This window comes from Wyeomyia smithii, chromosome 1 (genome assembly GCF_029784165.1).
Source record: "Wyeomyia smithii strain HCP4-BCI-WySm-NY-G18 chromosome 1, ASM2978416v1, whole genome shotgun sequence".
NCBI classification, from domain to species: Eukaryota; Metazoa; Arthropoda; class Insecta; order Diptera; family Culicidae; genus Wyeomyia; species Wyeomyia smithii.
The window spans coordinates 198,249,445-198,273,680 of record NC_073694.1 but is presented as its reverse complement, the minus strand read 5'-3'; the positions used below and the strand labels follow the sequence as shown (position 1 = coordinate 198,273,680).

Genomic DNA, 24,236 nt, shown 5'->3' with positions numbered 1-24,236 from the left:
TTGCATATTTTTTTAACGAAACTACTCTGGGCCCATAACCTAATAGCCAGAGTTTATGAAAACATATGTGTTTCGTTTGAAGGTTAAATACAAAGTGCAGATTTATTAGTTCTCGAGTTGTGCAGAAATTTGTGTTTCATGTGTATGGTACCCCTTCCTTTCTGAAGAGGAAGGAGTGTCAAACCATCATGAAAGTATTTTTTCCCCCAAAAATCTTATCATGTCAAATTTGGTTCCATTTCCTTGATTACTTCTTGGGTTGTGCAGAAATTGGTGTTTTATTAGTATGGGACCCCTGCCTTCCAGGAGAGGAAGGGATGTTGAACCATCATGAAAATATTTTTTCCCCCAGGAAAGTTTCACATGCAAAATTCGGTTCCATTTGCTTGATTAGTTCTGGAGTCATGCAAAAATTTGTGTTTTATTTTTATGGAGCCCCCCTTTCCAGAGAAGGGAGGGTTCTCGAATCGTTATATAAACATTTTCTTAGCTCCCTAAAGCCCCATGCCAAATTTGGTGTCATTCACTGGATTAGTATATTAGTTATGCAGTAATTTGTGTTTCATTTGTGTGGGGGTCTTCCCTTTCCGTAGAGGGAGGGGTCTCAGACCATCATAAGAACCTTCCCCGGCCCCAAAAACCCCTACACACAAATTTTCATGTCGATCGTTTCAGTAGTTTCCAAGTCAATATGGATGCGACAGACAGTTAGAACTTAATTTTTATATGTATAGATGTACAATCTGAAATTCCAAAAATGAAACAAAAAATGAACAAAATGTACAAATATATAATTTACAAAAAATAAACTAAATATGACAAATATTACAAAAATGCAAAGTGTACAAAATAAACAAAATATACGAAATAAGCAAAAGACAAAATATACAAAATGCACAAAATATACAATGTATACAAAATAAAAACAAAATATAAAAAATATGTCAAACTTACGAAATATTAAATATGAACAAAATGTGTCAAACATCCAAAGTATACAAAATGGTCAAAATATAAGAAATTTAAAAAGTAATGCATATGCACAATACACAAAATATACACAACAATATACGTCTTAATCGGCCTGTGCAAAAGTGCCTCCTGGCGCGTCAATCCTGGGTCCTTAGAGGTGTTGGACTGTTTTTGCCAAAAGCTTCCGCCGCCGTTTTTATTTCGTAGACATGGCTAAGTTCTGCAATACATGTGTTTTGTTTAAAGGTTGAATACAAAGTGAAGATTTGTTTTATCTAACTGTATTACAACTAAATTAGAAACATGAGTTGCCTTGATTCATTTTAACAAAAATATATTAAATGTATGAAATAAAGAGAAAAATGAAACCAACAAACGTTGCTACGAATACCGTACACAACCGTATGGGTCAGCAGAAAAAAACTCAATTTGCATGTGTTTTAATGTCATTTGCTCTGCGAGACTACTACTGTCAATGATGGTTTGTTGGTGCTTAATACCGAGCCGCGAAAACCTGGAAAAAAATCCGAAAACTGAAAATTATTCAGAATAAAAATTTCACTTGGAATTGAATCAATAATAAGTTAGTTACAAATGCGAAGGCTAGAACTTCGCCAGACTGAACGACTGAACGTTTGTAGAACTGTGGTACCGATGTCCCTGTATGTACAGGTATAAAAAATACGCCTGCACGGATTTGCTTTTGACCGAAGAATAATTTTATTTAAAGAATCCAACTTAGCCTTTTTTGTTCCTGCTCTTTTCCGCCCTATCGCTGCCAAATATTTCGCTTCACACTCAGGTCATGCGGTCATCGTAGATTCTCTTGGGAAGCAAGGTGTCAACTATCATACGAATATCTTGCGATGCAATCTAGCGGCGAAACTCCTCGAAACATTAACTTATTCGGGAAACAATATTGCTTCGGGTATTAGAATTGATAAAAATCTAGTAACTTCGTGTCATGCTCGAACGTATTAGGGGCTCAGAAATCACCGTTATTGCTTAGTATTAGACTGAAAATGCTTAGATGCTTGAATAATATAACGACTCCGTTGCATTACCGAGGTTAATGCTTGGATGGACCGGGAACTTTTCAGCCTTTTGGCCTCTACCAAAATTACGAAATTTTGCAAACGAATTTTCCGGAACCCGAACCATTGATAATTATACCCGAACTAAAAGAAGGACGAATTGGCCATGTACAATTTTCTTATTGTCAAAAAATTTATATGGTCCAAAAAGTTAAGCGTCACCTGAAGTCTTTTGTTACCGACGACCTGGAAAGTTACGGTCTTCAGCAAATTTGCAAAGAACTTCTGCTTGATTAACAGTTTGATGCAATCTATTGTTACGTGGCATTGGTGTGATCGAAATTGTTCATATTTTGACTTCAACTCATCCCGTGATTTTTATTCTCTAGAAAGCTGCGGTCTCCAGCGAAGTTGTTCAGAAGGTTAAGGGCTTCTGGCTGGTGGAAAGGTGGAAAGCACACAATTCGCAATTCAACGATTCCATCCTCCTAGAGCACTGTAGTCTTCAGCAAAGTTTCCCACATGACCTTCTGAACAAGTTTCCTGAAGACTGCATCAGAAAAGTAATGTTTCAAAGCTACATGCACATAAGCGCCACGTTGCGGTTGAATTTAAAAACAAACTGTGTATCAAATAGAAATCTCTTGACTCTTGGAACAACTTTGCTGAAGACGACAACTTTCTAAATGGTTGGATTTACTCAACACTACATACACACTATCGCCACGTTGCGCTCCAATTTTTGAACAAACTCTGCACCAAATTGAAGCCTTTCCTAACAACTTTTCTGTAGACCACAACTCTCTAGGTTATCGGTATCCGGGATAACTCTAACTCTATAAATTTGGCCATACTAGGTGATGACAATCTTTTCGAAGTGCTGCAACATTCAAAATGGGTGCAACGCTCAGTGACACAATTCCAAACTTATGGGATTTCTGCATTAGAAAAACATTCAAAATCTGTTCAGAGCTCACAAGGTTGAAAGCCTTCGAATTTGCTAACATTGAGGATGGTGAAAGATTTCGTTTATCATCTCCCCTCCTCTATTAAAATTCGAAAAGTCGTTATTAGATTATTAGGTAGGTGGAATTTAAAAAAATATATAAAAGGATGCAGAATCAAATAACAAAAACTAATGAAAATGTGAGAAAATAACGAGAAGTAATGAAAAATAAAAAAAAGAACAGAACTTGGAAAAAACTGATATTTTTGTAAGCGAAAAAAATTAATGTGTGTCAAAGTGAATAACAGAGATGCGACGGAATGTTTGCCAAGTCGCACCAAAGAGATGTTGTGAGACTTATAAATCATTCTAATTTGTTTATACTCCCCGCAAGAAGTTCAACACCTCGCTTAGGACAGTTAGATAGACCGAGTCTATTTGCCGTTCACATACTCCCGACAGCGAACAAATATCGTATGAATCGATTCGAGTATGATGATTCAACAACCGATGATCAGCTCGTAGTCGGCAGCGAGGATAAAAAATTTGCTTCTAGTTATTAAGATACTTTAGAAAGTAAGCTACCAGATATAATTGGCGCCGTTAAACATCGAATTGTATTTGTGCCGTGTCAAACAAATTATAGATGAAGGAAAAAAAAACAACCGATGACATTCAGCCTACTACATCCCATCGATCTGTCAATCGAAAGTGACATCCGAGCAAAATTCTGTTCTTCGTCTTTGCTATAGTAATTGGCATTTCACAAATAACCATGCATCTCCATCTGTTTTCACATGTGCTGGAGGCGCTCGTATCAGTGTATTTTATTTGACTTGTTATGAAATATCGTGTGTACGAGTGCTGTTATGTTTTGCAATTCGCATCCAACCAAATGTGGCATATAAATAAAGTGCAGAATCAGCTGCTGCACGGTGGGGGGAAAATTCCAACTCTGGCTGATTGAGTGCGATTTTCTCCGACAGCGTCCGCAGCCCGAGTTCTGTCTGGATCCCGGCGTCGCAAAACCGTTTCCAATGATCATTTATCATGTTTCGCAATAAATTGTACGGCAAGATGCCGACCGTTGCGATGATGGCAGAGAACACTTTTCGCTAAGAATTGGTTATGAGACGCAGCAGAAAAAGAACAGCAACAACAGTAGATAACGACAAGCTATTATTATATCTTCATTCCATCACGACGCTGCCTATGTGGCCTACACAGAGGAACGCTCTCTCAAACACAGTGGAAAACGAGCTGCCAATCATACACACATCTAGCACGTGGGATAGGCTTTTCCAGCCGTGTACGTTTCGATTCGGTGACATACGACGCTCAGCCTTTCGAAAGCTTCTAACGCAGATGGAGTGCCGACATCATGTCGCATTTATCCCGAAAATAAAGGGCACCATTCAGCGACGCAAAGCAGCACTTGTCCAGCCGGAAACGTGACGGCCGAAACAATGTACGAAACGCATACGTGCCGAAACGAAACTACGGTCGGCTGCCTGGTTAATCCTTTGAGCCGTGGATGCTGGACTCGACCGTGTCTGCCGATCTCTTGGTCGTCCGCAGTGCAGTTAGAAGAACCTGCAAAAGGTGTAAATATTTATTTCAGGTTCCACCCTTCATTCCGGTTTAAGGTTTTTTTTTCTCGAAATGCTAAGGGTAACTATATAACTAAACGTCTTACGATGGACGCTCTATTGCTGTTAATGATGGATAGTTTTTTTTTTTTTGAGTATATAATGGCGATGATGGCTTTTTGGGGAGGTGGAGGGTCATAATCAATCGATCCGATCCATTCACTAATGGAGTTTCTTTTCTTTCGTCCTTTTTTTTTTGTCGCATTGCAGAAAGAAAGCCGATTAGCGCAGAACTTTCACAGTCAATTAGATAGAGTACGCAACAGCAGGGGAATCGTTCGTGAACCGCAATCCTGAGGCGAAGGCGCGCAGCCCGATGGTTTCACGTGGCTATTGATGGTAAGTTAATGTACTATTATTATGTTGTAATACTACAATAATGCGGGTGAATGCTTTTACCATTACCATCACAACAGTCGATTACCCCATCGCACTCTAGTGGGATAATCGTTTGAATCACAAGTTCGATGAAATCGTTATTGCACAAAAGCAATGGAATTATCATCAGTTTGAGGATTAGTGTCGAAACAAACCACAACAATCCATTCCAATCTTTACTTCGACTTCTTGTTTCATTTTGCAGAAACCTCAAATCCTAGGATCGACCCGTCAGACTACAGAGTAATAATCTCGCAATTTATTACTGAACTTGTTTTTTGTTTTACATTCGATTCATCGCGTTTTCCAAGCCACCCCGAGGTTGAACCCAATGCTCTATTATTGGTTCAGGTCGAACCAAAGCCCGAGAAAAAAACAAAAAAAAACAACACCTCAACCTCAACTTGGAAGAAAGGATTTTGGTGCAGGAGCTTCGACCGGAGGCCAGAGTGAAATATGAGGCATCCTTCGCCCGTGTTCCGTATGCCTGCTTTTATTTTTAGACCGGTTCGGTTCCGGTTTTGTTTTACAGCAGAGAAAGCGAAAATTTATGATCAAATTTTCTCAAGCGAATGAATTTCGAAACAAGAAAAGATCCTCTTAGTAGCGCTTTGAGGAGGAAGGAAAAAAATAGCACAACATCAATACGAAATGTTTTTTCCCCCCAGTTTTCGCTTCGAAAATGTATGTTTTTAGCTGGTAAATACGCAGTCCATTGTATTGAAGGCAAATATTGATTTTATGTAGACTATCTTGCTGAACAACTTGCCCGCTTTGTCCGATGCTGGGCGAAGTTAACCATACTGGTGGAACAAGATGTAGGTTATTAAGGTCGAAGGATGCGAATCGTTCCAGCTTTCAGCTTTATTTTTCCCAAACTTTTCGAGCTTCGAACAAGTAGTGCATCAATATTTGTTCAACCTTTGAAACAAAATACGTGGGTATCTGCTTATAATACCGCTGAACTTTTCACTTACCATTTCGACCGTGATTGAAACATAACATTTCAGTTTGACGAGGGTACGTCTTGGCAAACAATCTGTCTTGCCTGCCTTTCGGCCTGTTGACGGATTGTCTTAATTTAGATGCCACAGAGGTTGTACAAAATATTCATTCAATAAAAACATTTTCGACAGTACTCACTGGTGCGCCACAGGGAAGCGGTTTGGGATTTATTTTGTCATTCTTAAGTGACCTAAGGCTAAATTTAGTACTTTTTCCGAGTTTATATAATTTGGGCAATTCACTAGCTACAACTTTGTTAACGCATCTTTTTGACAACACTTCAATACCGTTATGATAAAAATGTGTGGCTTTCGAGGCCTTCTACGAGTCAATCCATTTTTCAATGTCTTCATATCAGCAGAACTGCTGGCCAGCCAGACCGTGTGCCATTGAATGGAACAAGTAATAACCGGACGGCGTAATATCTGGGAAGTATGGCAGATGAGATAGGACATCCAATTTGAATATTTCAGTTTAAGTTTTAATGATTTTGCCAGTATGGGACCGAGTTTTGTCATCACTTTTTCGTGCATGTGCTTGTATTGTGGCTAGTTTTCAAGTAGTGCTCGATTCATGCGCATCAGCTGAAACCGATATCGTTTCCCATTGAGGGTTTTAGTCGGTTCCAAATTATTGACATATCTGAGCGTTTTTCATATTTGACACTTAGATTTTGTTCTGACTTTTTATCAAATCAATTTTTCAAAATCACCGAGAACTGCTCCCTAAGGAACGAAAAGGCCAAGAAAGAAAATAATCGCAATTGAGCTCAGAATCGCCGAAAAGTGCTTCCTGGCCTTTTAAAGTACTTTTCAACGATTCTGAGCTCAATTTGGGATCATTTTATATTTTTGCCCTTAGAAGCACTTTTTAGCGCTTCTGAGCTCAATTTGAGATCATTTTCTATACTGGTCTTTTCTGGCATTAGGAAGCCCGTTTAGCGATTCTGAGCTCAATTCGAGATCATTTTCTATTTTCGCCTTTTCTGGCCTCATAGAACACTTCTCGGTGATTCTGAGCTCAATATGGGATCATTTTGGCCTTTAGAAGCACTTTTCGGCGATTCTGGCTCAATATGGGATGATTTTCTATTTTGGCCTATTCTGACCATAGGAGACACTTTTCGGCGATTCTGAGCTCAATGAGGAATCATTTTCTATTTTGGTCTTTTCTGGCCTTAGGAAACACTTTTCGGCGATTCTGAGCTCAATTTGGGATTATTTTCTATTCTGGCCTTTTCTGGTCTTAGGAAGCACTATTCAGCGAGTCTAAGCTCAATTTGGGATCATTTTCTGTTTTGGCATTTTCTGGCCTGAGGAAGCACTTTTCGGCGATTCTGACCTCAATTTGGGATCATTCTCTATTTTGGCCTACTCTGACCTTGGGAGGCACTTCTCAGCGATTCTGAGCTCAATTTGGGATCATTTTCTATATTGGTCTTTAAGGGTCTTAGGAAGCACATTTCGGCGATTCTGAGCTTAATTTGGATCATTTCCTATTTTGGTCTTTTCGGGCCTTAGGAAGCACTTTTCGGCGATTCTGAGCTCAATTTAGGATCATTTCCTATTTTGGTCTTTTCTGGCCTTAGGAAGCACTTTTCGGCGATTCTGGCTCAATTTGGGATCATTTTCTATTTTGGCCTATTCTGACCATAGGAAGCACTTTTCGGCGATTCTGAGCTCAATTTGGAATCATTTCCTATTGTGGTCTTTTCTGGCCTTATAGAACACTTCTCCGTGGTTCTGAGCTCATTATGGAACCATTTTGGCCTTTAGAAGCACTTTTCAGCGATTCTGATCTCAATTTAGAATCATTTTCTATGTTGGCATTTTCTAGCCTTATGGAACACTTTTCGGTGATTCCGAGCTCAATTTAGGATCATTTTATATATTCGCCTTAAGAAGCACTTTTCGGCGATTTTGAGCTCAGATTGGGATCGTTTTCTATTCTGGCCTTTTCTGGCCTTAGGAAGCATTTTTTGGCGATTCCGAGCTCAATTTGGGATCACTTTTTTTGGCATTTTCTCGCCTCATGAAACACTTTTCGGAGATTCTGAGCTCAATTTGGGATCATTTTCTATTTTGACCTTTTCTGGCTTTACAGTCTTTTTTTTTTTCATTTTGTCGACCAGTGTAATCATTTTAGTCTTAATTTCCTGTTTTTAATTCCTGTTTTTGGATTACATCGTATGTTCTGGTTTTTAGAAAAGTTTTTCAGCTTTAAATCGAGAATTAACTCTCTTATTTCCAACGATTCTGATTTGGATTTCGAGAGGACTTCTCTTTGGTGTGTGCCACAGGGAAGTAGTTTCGGACTGTTATTGTTTTCGTTTAGGTGGTCTAGAGGCCTAACTCCTCTGGATTTCTGGAAAAGTAATTTGAAAGCGATTTCAGATGCTTCTCAAATGTTTTAAAACAGTACACATCGCTTATTTTACCCATCGAAATCATTTAAATTTTTGCTTAGCTGTTTACAACAATCAAATTTTAACGATCTGAAAATTGATCCTTAATTTTACACTTTTTGACATTTCGATTGATATTTTAAAATCGTTTTCCGAAATGATATTTATTTTTTTTCTTTCGTTCTGACATTTCTAATCGATTTTGTTATATAGTTCCCTATGCTTGAATGACATATTTTTTAGTTCCAGGCAGCCAATTTTGGTCAATTAAAAATCTATTTGTTCGCGCTTTGCGTTGTCTTCAGATCAATTTGTGTATTAATTCAGCTTGTTAAGATATTTTCTCGATAAAAATTTAAAAAAGATTGTGAAAAATTTTTTATTCATTGAAAACATTACAAGTTTTGACAGCGTGCACCATAGAGAAGCAGTTTCGTATTGCTTTTATTGACGTAGGACTACGTCTTTGTTTTCTATACTGGAATGCATTCTGTAACGAAACTGGTAAATGTTCCGTCAGATTTCAAACGATAATAGCAGCATAACCACATGATGGAAAACAATAAACAATATGTTGTTGGATAGATAAAATGTTGGACAATTTTGTAATACGTTAGTCATCATTATTATTTCATTGCTTAGCTGTGAAAATTGATAAAAGGTTTCAAGGACAATATTACACGAACAATGAACCAATCATATACGAGCATTCCCATCACAGACGACATGAATAGACACCAAACATTCCCTGATATTCTTTGTATCAAGAAAAAAAATGACAGAATCTCTCCGTCTTAATAGGTCAATTAATGTTTGCTTCCATGAACTTAGACTAGTTTGATGTCTCGAAGGTAAAGGTTTTTCGAAAAGTACGAAACAACCCTCTTTCGTGCTGTTAGAGCGTAAAAAAAAACTGTTGTCTTGAAAGAAAACATGCTGGTAAAAGCAACTTTTTCGTACAGTATATGTGGAGCAGAGTGCCACTGGTCTTTCTTCGTCTATCATTGCAGCGGTACACGACTTTTTTTGTGTGCAATCAAGAAAAACTGCAATGCTACTGCTGCTGGTAATTAGCAGTTTTTCTCATGAATAAAGTTACAATAAAAACAATTGATTACACAACAAGAGTTGAACATTTTTGCAATGGGTATAAGTTAAAGGTTATTTTTATTTCATTTTATTTTCTATGTTCACCAAATAATCGCGATCGGCATTATGCCGAAAGAGTAAATTCCTCAAAATACAAATGTATAGAAGAGTAACAGCCACCGAATGCTCGTGAGCTTTTGTCCATTTACTTAGATTTATCCAGAATCTTGTTTTACAACAAATTAATTCTGGCCTGTTTCGTTCTCTTACCTTTTCTGACCCTCCAGAAGACATTTTCTGTTTTCTGACACAATTTGGAAGAATGCTCTCTACCTAGTACTCCTTCTGTCCTCAGATCGCATTTTGACCCTAATTCTGATAGTGTCCGAACCTAGCAAACCTAGTGACCAGGCTGTAAGGATGTTATCGAAAATATCAAAAAGAAAACAAATGCCAGATAAATCCGATCGTGATATTTTCGCTTGATCCTGGTATTTACTGTTAGTCCCAAACCCGAGTTAAACAAGTGTCGTTTGTTGCTATTCAATATTATTAATCGACGATAAAGATCTCGACTCAAACGTGAAGAATGATACTCAATTGTTTTCGCATTACGCGGCGCAATGAGGTAAAAGCCATTAGCATTCCGTATACGAAACAAAGCAATCCAAACTATCATAAACTATGCACTCTCAAATTAAACTAAAAACAAGCAGAGATTTAATCTAGCAGCCTCCACCGCCCGTAGCCAACCGGGAGACAAGTAAATGGAAAACAAAGCTAGAAATAATATCGACGAGGGGGAATTTAAATTCGAAAGGTTATTATTTATTGATATCTGCCAAAGTTTTATGCCCGTTGAATTCATTTACGACACGATGTCGAATCACCAGCTCACCGTTCTTACGTAGGTTTGGGACTGAGATGATGAAGAAGCAGAAGAAGAAGAAAAAGAAGAAGAAGGCAGCACAGATAGGGCGAAGATAAGAACGATATTTTCCTCATAAAATTTGCCAGAGACAGCCGCCCACGTTCTTTCGATAGAGATTATCCTTCCGAGCGCAGCCTCGGAGCGATTCAATCAAATGCAAGAACCGAGAGCAATGAGTTCAATATACATTATCATAATAATGATAGGATCGGTTGGCAGGGTCAAACCGGAGAGGAGAAACGGCTGCCCGAGATTAACATATATGTTAAACAGCTGGCGAACGTGCAACGAGGCGACGACCAGACAAGGGCAAACATAAAGGGAAAGGAACGTTTGTCGAACGATTTTCTTTCCGGAAAATTGGTTTTGTTATCCCTCCCATCGTTCATGTACGTACGTACCGGGAGGAGGAAACAACAACAATGTTATTGATATTACTGGTCTGGGTTCGTAGCTGGCAGGTCCATAGCATCATCAGGGTTTTTTTTACCGGAAAATTCGGATTGCCTTGTGAAGTGAAGGGCTGCAATTTGTTCTATACTTCTTACAGCACACCCATAATCAACTCGTGAAAATCTATTTCGTTTTCGTTTGAAACTAGAACATCTCCACCCAACCGGGGCTTGTTTAGTTTCGTTTGATCAATTAGCGAGACAAAAACTACACGAAATTTGATTGGTGCGGTACCGCGTTAGAATTTCTGAACTCATTTGCTTGCTCAGTTTATAATCAACAACCGGTTTCGGTGTGATTTGAGTGCTAGAGCATACATTCCAGCCGACTGTGAATGGATACAATTTGGAAAGTCGGTTACTCTAATCATCACATAATGTACGCAAACTGCCGGCACTGCGGTACATGTGTTCCTATTTGTATACTGTACCAATAAAAGCTGAAGCTACGAAGCTGCTGTCATTCGCATTCGTTCCGGATCCTTTCCATCTCCGCCGGAGGCACGCACTATAAAATTTAAACATTCATTTCAACAACAGTATAAATTTAATCCGTTTTGCATAATGAATGGGTCTTGCTTTTGGCGCTTCCTCGCCTCGGCTCCGAAGGAGAGAAGTGAATGAAATCTTATTTCCGAACGCTTAACCGGCATCAGGCTAAATAACGTGTTGAGAGAAGCGTATTCGTTAGCGGGTACGCCGCGAATGCCGATTGGCTGTGGAGAGATATTTTTTTTTTAACTCAATTGAGATTGGAACTTTCAATTACGTTTGGTGGAGTGGTTGAACTAGCAAAAGTAATGAGCGAAACATTCCTGACATTCAATTCTTCACAAACGATTTCCAAGTAAAACAGAATAAGGAGATTTATTTTCACTGAAACCAATCTCTTTTTTTTAAGTTATGGCTTTCATTCTGTGCTCTTCGAGAAGCATTGAGATGTTATGCTTAGGTACATTAGGTCTAATGGAATGTGTTTATGGAATGTTCGTACCAATTCGAGCGAGTGTTCTATGCGAGCTGCCGCAGTTCATACCATAACGCAGAAAACATTTCTCATCCCATTAGCAAATAACGTCTTTTCTGTGCATCATAAAACTGTTCGAAGCTTGTTTTGTTGATTTTTCCGATAATAAAATGCGGAACAAGGAAAAATGTTTTGTTTTAAATTTTCTGCATTTCTCGGCTCCAGATCTAAGGTATAAGGTGTATGGTGAACATGGTAGCTTGTGTACCACTAGTGTCTATATAAAAACGCTTTTTTTGTGTGAAATCAAGTGCTTTAGGTGATCTAGTGCAAGTGATCCGACGGCCAAATTGGAAATATAAACGGATAAGTAGAAGTGTATTTGCATGCTTTCGATTTATTCGTTTTTTATTGATTTGATTTGTGTCAGCGCCGATCATCGCGTCTATATCACATAGACGCTACGGCTGCTGGTTGAAACAATCATTGTTATATTTTTGCATTGTTCATTGCCTTGAGCCTTTGCCGTTGCTGCTGGACGAGTCCGGCCGGCGGTTGTTTGTTTGTTCAGTATGGACTGTGCAAAGTGTGGTAATGTAGTTCGTGTTAGCGACGAACCCGTAGTTTGTGTCTGGAATGGAATGGAATTGAAAATATTTTAAAATCGCTCAGCAACTCTCTTCGTGAGAATATGGCAAACATTGAAGCCAATGTTGGCATAAAGCTGGATGATTTTAAAATGAATTTAATTTCTAATAATAATGATCGGGATAAACATGCTGCAATGAGCAGAAAAAGGTCTAGAACTGAGAGAACGATTCACTCTGAGTCGGACTCTATTCCCAACAAGAAAAAAATAATTTCGAATAAGCGTGACGAACCAATAGAAGATGCGGTCAAGCAAAATGACGAGGTTTTTATTTCTGAAAATGCTTTGTCATACGCCAACGTTTTGGCGGGGTCGAGTGAGAATGCAAATAAATTGAAGCGTTTGGAAAATCGTAAGACTCGGCCGGTCATTGTGATTAAACCAGTCGAGTCTTCTCAATCTAGTGAAGATACTAGAATTTTTTTTGAAAAACAATATAGATCCGAATACACAAAATTAGAAACTTTAGAAACGAGAAAGCAGGTTCGATATTTGCTGAGTGTGCAATAGGGGATAACATTGAGGTCGTGAAAAAGGATATTGAAAGCAATTTAGGTGAACGATATAATGCTGTTATTCCTACAAACGCTAAGCAAGTTGAAAATTGTGGGAATGAGTGATCAATATTCCCTCGAAGTCTTTATTGACTTGTTAAAAAGTCAAAATAATGACCTCGGTATTAATGATGTCAAAGTTATTGCGCAATTTGTAAATGCAAGCTTCAAATATAATAAGTATAACACAATTATTGAAGTTGATAAGGACACTTTTAACCACTTGATGACTGCTGGTAAAGTAAACATTGGGTAGGATAGGTGTTCGGTTCAAGAGGCCGTTAACGTTCTACGTTGCTTCAAATGTGGAGAATTTGGACACAAAAGCACAGAATGTGTTAATACTGAAACGTGCTCTAAGTGTAGCGAAAAACATAAAACATCGGAATGCTCTTCGACTGATTTTAATTGCGTAAATTGTTTGAAATCTAATAAAGAATTTAATTTGAACTTGGACGTAAAACATCCAGCATTTAGTACAAAGTGTCCGGTATATCGGAGATTGTTTGAAAAAAGAAAAAGCAACATGTTGTTAAGTAAATAGCAACTGAAGAAAATGCAATGTGAGAGGAAGTTAGAGATAGTTTACCTAAATATTGCTGGTTTATCTACAAATTATGTCGCTTTGCGGCATCTTGTGGAAACAACACGTCCGATGTTAGTGTTGCTAGCTGAAACTCATATAGTTAAAGCTGATGCATTTGATCAATTTAACATTCCGGGTTATAAAGTTGCTTTTTGCCTGTCACACTCCAGACATACAGGAGGGGTTGCTATTTACGCCAAGGAATCTATTAAATTCAACACTCGGTTAAACGAATGTGTTGAAAACAATTGGTTCCTGGGTATATCAGTTGAAAATATTCGAAACAAGCAGTGTCTCAACTTGTTTCGAGAAGCTTGGATTTTCAACCAGTAACTGGTGATTTGGACAATAAAGCAGCTGTTCTTACCAACACGCTGAAAGAATGTACCAATAGTTTAGTTTTAGAAAACATGTAAACTTGCGTAATGCAAACAGCTGGTACTCTTTAGATCTTCTGCGTTTGAAACGAAAAAGAGATAAAAGGTACAAGCAGTTTTACAGAAGTAACAGTAGCGATGATTGGTATAGGTACACCGCAGCGCGTAACATGTATTCACGGTCCTTGAAAAAGGCACGGTGTGAATATATACAGCGGAAGATTGATCAACATCAAAATAACAGCAAACAGTTATGGAAAGTTTTAAAAAAACTAATGAAAAGTAAAGATTGTTGCCCGCAATCCATAACTTTTAATGGCTTAGGAGAACAATTGGCGCGAGTAACAGTAAATAATTTAACAGTTATTTCGTTAACAGTGTTCAATCGATCAATCAAAGTATTGATTTGGTCAATGAGCCTGACGAAATAATACAGCCGATCCATAATAACTGTAGCTTTGATGGTTTTCATCCAATTACTTTTGCAGAGTTGAAAGATATTTGTTTTTCTTTGGAGAGATCGGCTGGTATCGACAATGTCAACGCAAAAGTAATACAAGATTGCTTTAATGTCATTGGACACGATCTGCTGGACCTTATTAATGAATCGTTGCGAACGGGGCACGTGCCTGAAGTTTGGAAGGAATCGCTTGTGGTTCCTATCCCCAAGATTTATGGGACGGATAAAGCCGAAGAGTTCCGACCCATTAATATTTTGCACACATTAGAGAAAATTTTAGAACTAGTTGTAAAAGGCCAGCTGATGGATTATTTAAATAGTAATGATTTGCTAATCCCAGAGCAATCAGGTTATCGAGAGGGGCACTCTTGTGTGTCTGCATTAAATCTGGTTTTAGCAAAATGGAAAGAAAAAAATGGAAGCTAAGGAAACTATTCTTGCTGTATTTTTGGATCTAAAACGCGCTTTTGAAACAATTTCTAGGCCCTTATTGTTACAAACATTGGAGCGCTTTGGTATCGTAGGGACAGCATATAAATGGTTTGAAAGCTATTTGTGTGCTAGAACTCAGAAGACTCGTTTTAATGATTTTGAATCGGATTCCATTGCCAATACACTTGGTGTACCGCAAGGAAGTGTTTTAGGGCCCATTTTGTTCACAATTTATATTATTGACATGAAGCGAGTTTTACAGTTTTGCGATATAAATTTATTTGCCGATGACACTGTTCTGTTCATTGCAGCGAAAAATCCAAACGATATTGTAGCACTTTTGAATCAAGATTTACATTATCTGGCGAATTGGTTAAAATTTAAATAGCTTAAATTAAATATTAGTAAAACACAGTACTTGATTATTTCTTCTGCCAACTCCAGACCAGACGTAAACATTGTAATTGATGGTGAGGCGATTGATCGCGTGAATGAAATAAAGTATCTTGGAGTTATTATTGATGACAAGTTAACTTTTAAGTCTCACATGGATAATCTCATCAAGAAAATGGCGAAAAAATACGGTATCTTGTGCCGTTTGAAAAATGAATTGACTGTTAGTAGTAAAATTAGTCTTTATAAGTCAATCATTTCACCACATATAGATTTTTGTTCATCTATACCATTTCTTGCAATTAATACACAAATGTTGAGACTGCAGCGCTTACAAAATAAAATAATGCGATTAATTTTAAGATGTAATAGATACACTTCCTCGAGTTTTATGCTGGACGCATTGCAATGGCTTTCTGTGAAGCTAAGAGTTTATTTTTTGACAATGGTGTTTCTATATAAAATTTTAAATAACATGCTGCCTCGCTATTTGTGTGATCGGATTGATAGAGGAAGTGATTTTCATAGGTACAACACTAGAAACGCGGTTGATGCTAGAACACCACATTTTTTAATCGGAAGATCACAGAACTCTCTGTTGTACAAAGGAATTAACTTTTTCAATTCGATGCCAAGACACGTTAAACGTTCAGCAACAATGGCGGAGTTTTGAAGGCAATTTCAGGTTCCCTGAAATTGAAACAAAAAGCATGTCGGGTTGATAAGTTGCTTTTTGGTTTGTAATAGTATATATGCTGTTATTTTCATTTTCTACATTTATCTGTTTCTACGATTTAGTACAAAGGGTTGGGAGAAAAAACTGAATAGGCTTGGGTTTGCCTGTGGACTGTAGAGCTCGTTATCGAGAATTATAGAAACATAGGATCTCTCTCGTAGTTCTGGATCGTTATCCAGAACCAATTCTGATTAGTTAAAGCTCCTAAATGTTAGGTTCGATTCCTAACCAAATCCAGATAATTTTCGGGTTGGAAACGTTCTGGATGAGCCTTGGATCAATGTTATTGGAAAATCGTTTTTTTTTTAATTTATTTTCAAATTATTGGTATTCTATTGAAGGGTTACTATGTCTGTATTAATAACCAGTCCGTTATTAATTTGTCAACTGGTTACATTGTATGACTCTATATAATATCTTACTTAGATAAATCGACCAGCTCAAACCGATGTAGGGGTATGAGGTGGGACCATCATCATCATTATTATCATTTTCAGGAAGACATGCACGTATTCACGTGCTGTCTGAGTAAAATCTTCCAGGTTAGATACTTTGAATAGCAATATAGAAAGGGTGCTTTTTAGTGCCTTAGAGTAAAAATGAAAAAAAAAAAAAAATTTACCTACCGTTCTCTGATGGCTCGTTATAATGAAAATATGTAATCGCAAAATAGACAAACCAAATTGTTTGCGCTGGGCTGAATAGCTTATTTTATTTTCTTAGGCAACTCAATGAAGTGACGACGGAGATTAACAATCAACATTCATTCAATCAAGCCTGCGTTTGTGCAATAAATATTACTGACTACGTTCCCGACGTAGCTTGGGATTAGAGGGTTCTAAATTTCATTACCTTTTTAGCAGTGATCCATCACTGAGACGAATATGACAAAATAAAATTTATATGTATTCAAAATCGCTAGTAGTGATTTTTTACAATCACTGCTCTTAAGCAATTCAATTATCACTGTGAATTCAACAATAATTTACTTAGAACACCTAAAACTGTTTTCGCCAAAAAAAAAATCCCAAGAAAATATAACAATCTTCACCACCAAATCCTACTAAACAATCATTTTGGGCAGAGCGGGGGCCTAGTGTGGTTGGTAACGTCTCCGCCAACCACGCTCGACGCCTGGGTTCGAATCCCACCGCCGACATAGGAGTCGATGGTTGTGGGGTGGCGTGATCCACTCACAACCAACCCAACTGGTCTAGATTCAATCCTAGCCGACACCGGGAGATTTTCTGAGGCGAAAAATCTCTGGGATCACGCCTTCCATCGCATGAGGAAGTAAAGCCGTTGGTGCCGGTCCGTTGATAAACGGGTCGTGAGTTAGGGTCCTGGGTGTGGAGTCGCCTCCCTGGGCGTCGGTGATTGGCCCAACAGTGGCGGAACTAGACCGACGGAAAATAAGCGAGAATATAAAAAAAAAAAAAAAAAATCATTTTGGGCCGTGTTCACTAAAGTAGGAAATAATCCTGAATTGAACTCAGAATCGCCGAAAGGGGTTCCTAAGGACAGAAAAGGACAAAATAGAAAATGATCCCTAATTTAGTTCAGAATCACCAAAAAGTGCTTCTAGAGATCAGAAAAGGCCAAAACAGAAAATGATCCCAAAATGGACCATGAATCGACGAAAAGTGCTTCTAAAGGCCAGAAAGGTCAAAATAGAAAATGATCCCAAATTGAGCTCAGATCCACCGAAAAGTGCTTCCTAAAACCAGAAAAAGCAAAAATAGAAAATGATCCCAAATTAGGCTCAGATCCACCGAAAAGTGTGAAAATGATTTCAAATTAAGCTCAGAATCGCCGAAAAGTGCTTCCAAAAGCCAGAAAAGGCCAAAATAGAAAATGATCCCAAATTGAGCTCAGATCCACCAAAAAGTGCTTCCTAAAGCCAGAAAAGGTCAAAATAAAAAATGATTTCAAATTAAGTTCAGAATCGCCGAAAAGTGCTTTTAAAGGCCAGGAAAGGTCAAAATAGAAAATGATTTCAAATTAAGCTCAGAATCGCCGAAAAGTGCTTCCAAAGCCAGAAAAGGTCAAAATAGAAAATGATCCCAAATTGAGCTCAGATCCACCGAAAAGTGCTTCCTGAAGCCAGAAAAAGTCAAAATAGAAAATGATCCCAAATTAAGCTCAGATACCCCGAAAAGTGCTTACTAAAACCAGGAAAGGTCAAAATAGAAAATGATCCCAAATTAGGCTCAGATCCACCGAAAAGTGTGAAAATGATTTCAAATTAAGCTCTGAATTGCCGAAAAGTGCTTCTAAAGGCCAGAAAAGGTCAAAATAGAAAATGATTTCAAATTAAACTCAGAATCGGTGGAAAGTGCTTCTAAAGGCCAGAATAGGTCAAAATAGAAAATGATCCCAAATTGAGCTCAGATCCACCGAAAAGTGCTTCCTAAGGCCAGAAAAGGCCAAAATAAAAAATGATCCCAAACTGAGCTCAGAATCACCGAAAAGTGCTTCCTAAGGCAAGAAGTGGCCAAAATAGAAAATGATCTAAAATTGAGCTCCGAATCACCGAAAAGTGCTTCCTAAGGCCAGAAAAGGCCTAAATAGAAAATGATCCCAAACTGAGCTCAGAACCACCAAAATGTGCTTCTTGAGGCCAGAGATGGCCAAAATAGAAAATGATCCCAAATTGAGCTCAGAATCACCGAAAAGTGCTTCCTAAGGCCAGGAAAAGTCAAAATAGAAAATGATCCCAAACTGAGCTCAGAACCACCAAGAAGTGCTTCTTGAGGCCAGAAATGGCCAAAATAGAAAATGATCCCAAATTGAGCACAGAATCTTCGAAAAGTGCCAGAAAAGGCCAAAATAGAAAACGCTCTCAAATTGAGCCCAAATTAAAGTCAGAATCGCCGAAAGGGGTTCATAAGACCAGAAAAGGACTAAATAGAAAATGATCCCAAATTGAGCTCAGAATTGCCGAAAAGTGCTTTTAAATGCCAGAAAAGACCGAACTAGAAAATGATCCCAAGTTGAGCACAAAATCACCGAAGAGTGATCCTAAGGCCAGAAAAGGCCAAAATAAAATATGTTCCCAAATTGAGCTCAGAATCTCCGAAAAGAGCTTCTAAAGGCCAGAAAAGGTCAAAATAGGAAATGATCCCGAATTGAGCTCAGAATCGCCGAAAAGTGCTTCCTAAGACCAGAAAAGGCCGAAACATAAAATGATCCCAAATTGAGCTCAGAATCACCGAAGAGTGATACTAAGGCCAGAAAAGGCCAAAATAGGTATTGATCCCAAATTGAGCTCAGAATCGCCGAAAAGTGCTTCTAAAGGCCAGAAACGGTCAAAATAGGAAATGATCCCAAATTGAGCTCAGAATCTCCGAAAAGTGCCAGAAAAGGCCAAAATAGAAAACGCTCTCAAATTGAGCCCAAATTAAGGTCAGAATCGCCGAAAGGGGTTCCTAAGGCCAGAAAAGGACAAAATAGAAAATGATCCCAAATTGAGCTCAGAATCTCCGAAAAGAGCTTCTAAAGGCCAGAAAAGGTCAAAATAGAAAATGATCCCAAATTGAGCTCAATGCCATGTTGAGGTAGAACATAATAAAACTTCCTAAACTCAATGTTACTTTTCAGAAGGTTATGAGAACCGCTTACTAGGTATTAATATTAATATTTAATATCTACTAAATCTTTACTTAATATATGATATATTTTTAACTGTCAGGTGGAAATCTGACAGTGTAAATTGGGAATCTACTAAACCCAAAATAAATTTAAAAAAATATTAAATAAAAGAGTTGATGAGAAGAGAGCTGATTATTATTTTTTCAGATTTTTCAAATTATTTCTACACTAGTTGGCCCGTAGTGGCTAGCCACTTTCAAATGCATTGTGGACTATTAAAACTTGGTATTTAATCTAAAATAATAAATTATTTTTTTTTAAATATCGAGTTGAAGTTCAAGGTGTAACTATGACACTATCGACAATTCGATGCAGATGGCCAGCGCTGGTTTTAAACTTAATTTATTATCTAAACTGCGATTAATCCTTCGTTCAGTAGATCGTGGATTGATTGCTTACTCGAAAACGAATCTGCATCTCGCTTCATATACAGATCCACTGCACAGCTGTTTTCTCCATTATCTAAACACTTTTTCTCCATTATTTGATTATTTTCGAAAAATTGTTTTCTAACGATTTAATTTTTTTTAAATTTCATAACTTGAATAATAGTTGATTTTCTCAATTGTTTGTTGTTACATATGTTATATTCAAACTAAACTTATAGACCGTTCCGATAATTATAAATACACTTACGATCAACCGTCATTTCAAATAACGTGCAGTGTTCAACTAAACGTTGGCTGCGTCCTGTTGTTTACATCCATAAGAAACAGATGCTGTCATTTTTTCTAACATTTAGTGCGAAATTTTGAAAATGCGTGGCCTTTCTCCCGAGCAAAGAAAGCGAATTGTGCACAAATGGGGCACCGTGAGTGGTCTTTCTATAAGAAAATTACCCAGAGAAGAAGGTATAAGTGTCGGAGCAGTTCAAACCGCATTGCGGAAGTATTGTGAAGAGTGCACATTTACTGATGCCCCAAGACGTGGTAGAAAACCCGGACCTGTTGATCCCACAATGGACAAAAAGGTTAAGGAATACTACAAGCGGCATCCTTCAGTATCAGTACGAGATGTGGCGAGAAAGCTTGGAATCTCGGCGAGTAACGTTATGCGTGCCAAAGGAAGAATGGGTCTGCAGACCCGTCGGAAGCAGAAGCAGCCAAAACGAAATCCAAAACAAGCTGAATCTGTGAAACCGAGAGCTCGGAAGCTTTATGACAAACTTCTGATCAAAAAAATGGGGTGTGTTATCATGGATGAGGAAACCTACATAAAACTGGACTATAAGACTCTGCCAGGACCGCAATTTTATACATCATCGAAGGTAAAGGATGTCCCTGGACCAGTGAAAGCAATTTACACCGAAAAATTCGGCAAGAAGGTAATGGTTTGGCAGGCCATTTGTGAATGTGGGAAAATATCTCGTCCATTCATTACGAATGACACAATGAATGGTAAAATTTACGTGAAAGAGTGTTTGCAGAAAAGGTTGTTACCCACGGTTAAGCAGCATAACAATCCTCCAATCTTTTGGCCCGATCTTGCTTCCTGCCATTACTCTAAGGATGCACTAGGGTGGTATAAAACAAATAATGTCACATGTGTCCCAAAGGAGATGAATCCTCCAAACTGCCCTGAAATTTGCCCTATTGAAACTTTTTGGGCTTTGACCAAGGCAAAGCTGAGGAAATATGTTGAACCAGCGGACAATGTTGCATAATTTATAAAAGATTGGCTTAAGGTGGTAAAAATGGTCGGAGAACACACTGTGCAAAAGCTTATGAGTAGTGCTAAGAGAAAAGTTAGAGAACTCGCGTATCCTACGAAAAATAATCCCAACTTGAATTGAAACTGGAAAGAAAACACTTATTATCTATATTTCAGAATAAAATGACCCGAAAAATCCTGTATTTTTTGTTTGATTCAAGAAAGAAGATGTATTTAAAATTTTCGGAACAGTCTATACAAAATATCTAAAAATGAATGTGGTTGAAAAAAAAACAACAATTTACAAAAACCATTGCTTATGAAAAAATACTGGATCGCATAAAAAATTTAAAAAAATTGGCTTACTGTAGCGCATTCGCAGGATAGTAGATAAACCTATGTTTAATTTTTAAAACTTTGAAAATTTTACGTCGATATATCAAAATGTCCTAAATCGAAACAGTTGATCAGATTTTACATAATGTTTAAAAATAATGATCAATAGCTTAACCCGATCCCGGCGGAGAGAAATCAGTGTTTACCACAAAAAATTAACTTCAAACTCTTGTTACTCATCAACTATAAATACAATTAACACAAACTGTATTGCATATTACAGATCAATCTGTACCTTACAGAATAATTTCAACGTGAAATTGTTCAAGTATAATTGTTGAACTTAAATCAAAGTTTAAATGTCACACGTCGGGAATGGGTTTATCTTATACTCTGAATTTTTTTGAAACAGCTAAAATTCTCACGTATCAGCAAAATAATTATCCCTTTCTCCGTACTTCTTGAATGTCGTAGTATACCTAAAGAATTAATTTGGGGTACAATATGTGCAGCATGTCTTGTGTAGGTTAAATGTCTTTTCTATTTTTAAAAATATCGAAAAAAAATTATATTGCTTTATCTTTAAGTACAACTTCTCGAGAACATTTTTGTAAATTTTGTTAGAGCTTTGAGTAATAAGGAGAAAGTTGGATAGATTTCAAGTGCGGCTAGTCACACGCCATAAGCTAAACTTGAAACTCGATATGATGTTTTGCCTAAAATGGCTTTGGCGAGTTACAGCCGGTTTTCTACAATTTTTTATAAATGTTCGTTTTTAACTTCCTCGGTCGTAATTGATATTTTTAATAAACAAACAACTTTTTGCTATCGAATAACTGTACTATTGAAAAATTACAATTTCAATGCATATAAAAATTGCTACACATCCACACTGCTTATTTTCTCGAGCAAAAAGTTTATAATCCCCATATTTTTTTTGACTTTTTCATAGTCTATCCCGAATGAACTACAACAGGTACTGCCTTATTCCATCACTTGACAACCTAATTTTGGTGGCAATGCCATGACATTACAGAACTTATTGGACATGTAACTATAAAGTAACGTTCAGAATTATGATTATAATCAACCGACATAATCAACCGACAGTGGTTTGGCTAACTTTAGATTTCATTTACATGCTTGATATCTTTGATACTATGTTTTTCTTACATCTCAAAATTGCCTTCCGCCCTTTATTACATTTTTGGCGGTTTTTGCCGATGCACCTGCATCAGAACCTATAGCCATGTGCTAATTCAACACGTGTGCCGAATATTAGTTAAGACGCAGTTAGCTTTGATTTCCTTACGACTGGCTTCATACCAGGCGAGAGGAGGTGAGTGGAGGACTAAAAGCAAAGGTAATTTGTAGTCAAAATAGTAGTGTTTGCGTTGCCACACACAAAAAAATAACAAACTTTAGTGTACCTCAGCTTCAGAGTTTGCTTGGCAATTTTAGTAACTTTCGGCAATTTTAGTAACTTTCGTTTGTCGTGCGCGTGACTTAAAGACAAGCAAACTATATATATTCCGATTTGCTTGTCACTCTTCGAACACAGACGTAGAACAGATATTCTATTTTATTTTTAAATATCAGAAGCACAATCAAGAATCTATGGACGAAAAATCAGAACATGGATCAATTGTAAAACTAACAAAACTTTGGACAAAAGATTCGACAGCTACTTGCTCGTCAAAGCTTTAAAATCGGTACTTCCAACTTGTATTTGTTCATGTTCGTGAAGCAATTGCGAAAAACAAAGGATACGGAAATGTCGATTGTAAAAATCGTTTTTAGTTTTTTTTCCACATACTTTTAGACTGAATGCTAAATTTTTTCGAGCATTGCGTCTGCACCAGAGCGTACCCGCATAAAACGTCGTCCGTTGCTGCCATCAGATCAACAGCCATTGACACAAATTAGTTGGGTCTGTGAAACGATTTTCCCGCCGTCTCACCGCTACCGAAAAGTTTCCTAATTTGGTGGCATCCTTTCCCGGGTGTTTCCTGTCGCCTGTGCCTGAACTGGCGGACGCAGCTGCAACGCTACCGTCCAAGAAGGGGGCAAGGCAGAGCACATACTTTGTCCGCTTCGATAACATCATCATTATTATTCGGAAAAGTTTGCCTCCATCCGACGACGGCTTAGAATCTGAGTGCCTCGACGATTGCCTGAGCCAGACTGAAGTTATTAAAAGTTTAATTGAAAACACATTTCTCTTCCTTCGTCGTCGTACGTATGTGTGTATGTCGGTCGGTTGGTCGGTCTCTAGGTTAAACTGCTTGTCTGTCAGTCTTGTGTGCTGTATCTTTAGCACCTGTGTGTATTTTGTTACTATCCTGAGAGTCCTATGATGCGGAACACGTTCATGCAGTATCGCTTTCACAGTAGAGTATTGCCAAGACACACCGAAGGAGTCTCAAGGTTTATTTGATTACGGCAATATCGCAAACAAGCGTCCTTGATGGGATGTGAGGTGTCGAGGCCAGCAGGGAAGGTTGTGGTAATTGTAAAACAATTGCTTTTGAAACAATCGTTTTAAGGCGACAAGCGATGGCTCTCCATGGATACGAACGAAGTTG

General features: G+C 37.9%; 1 protein-coding gene across 6 annotated transcripts in view; it reads left to right on the top strand.

The window, feature by feature from the left end:
* Positions 1-24,236, top strand: part of LOC129721583 (leucine-rich repeat-containing protein 24) — a 399,477-nt gene that overhangs the window by 319,871 nt on the left and 55,370 nt on the right. For all 6 annotated transcript variants that reach the window (XM_055674341.1, XM_055674323.1, XM_055674333.1 and 3 more), the window contains one exon: positions 4,812-4,940. The gene's annotated coding sequence lies outside the window, so the exon portion shown is untranslated. The remainder of the gene's footprint in view (positions 1-4,811; positions 4,941-24,236) is intronic.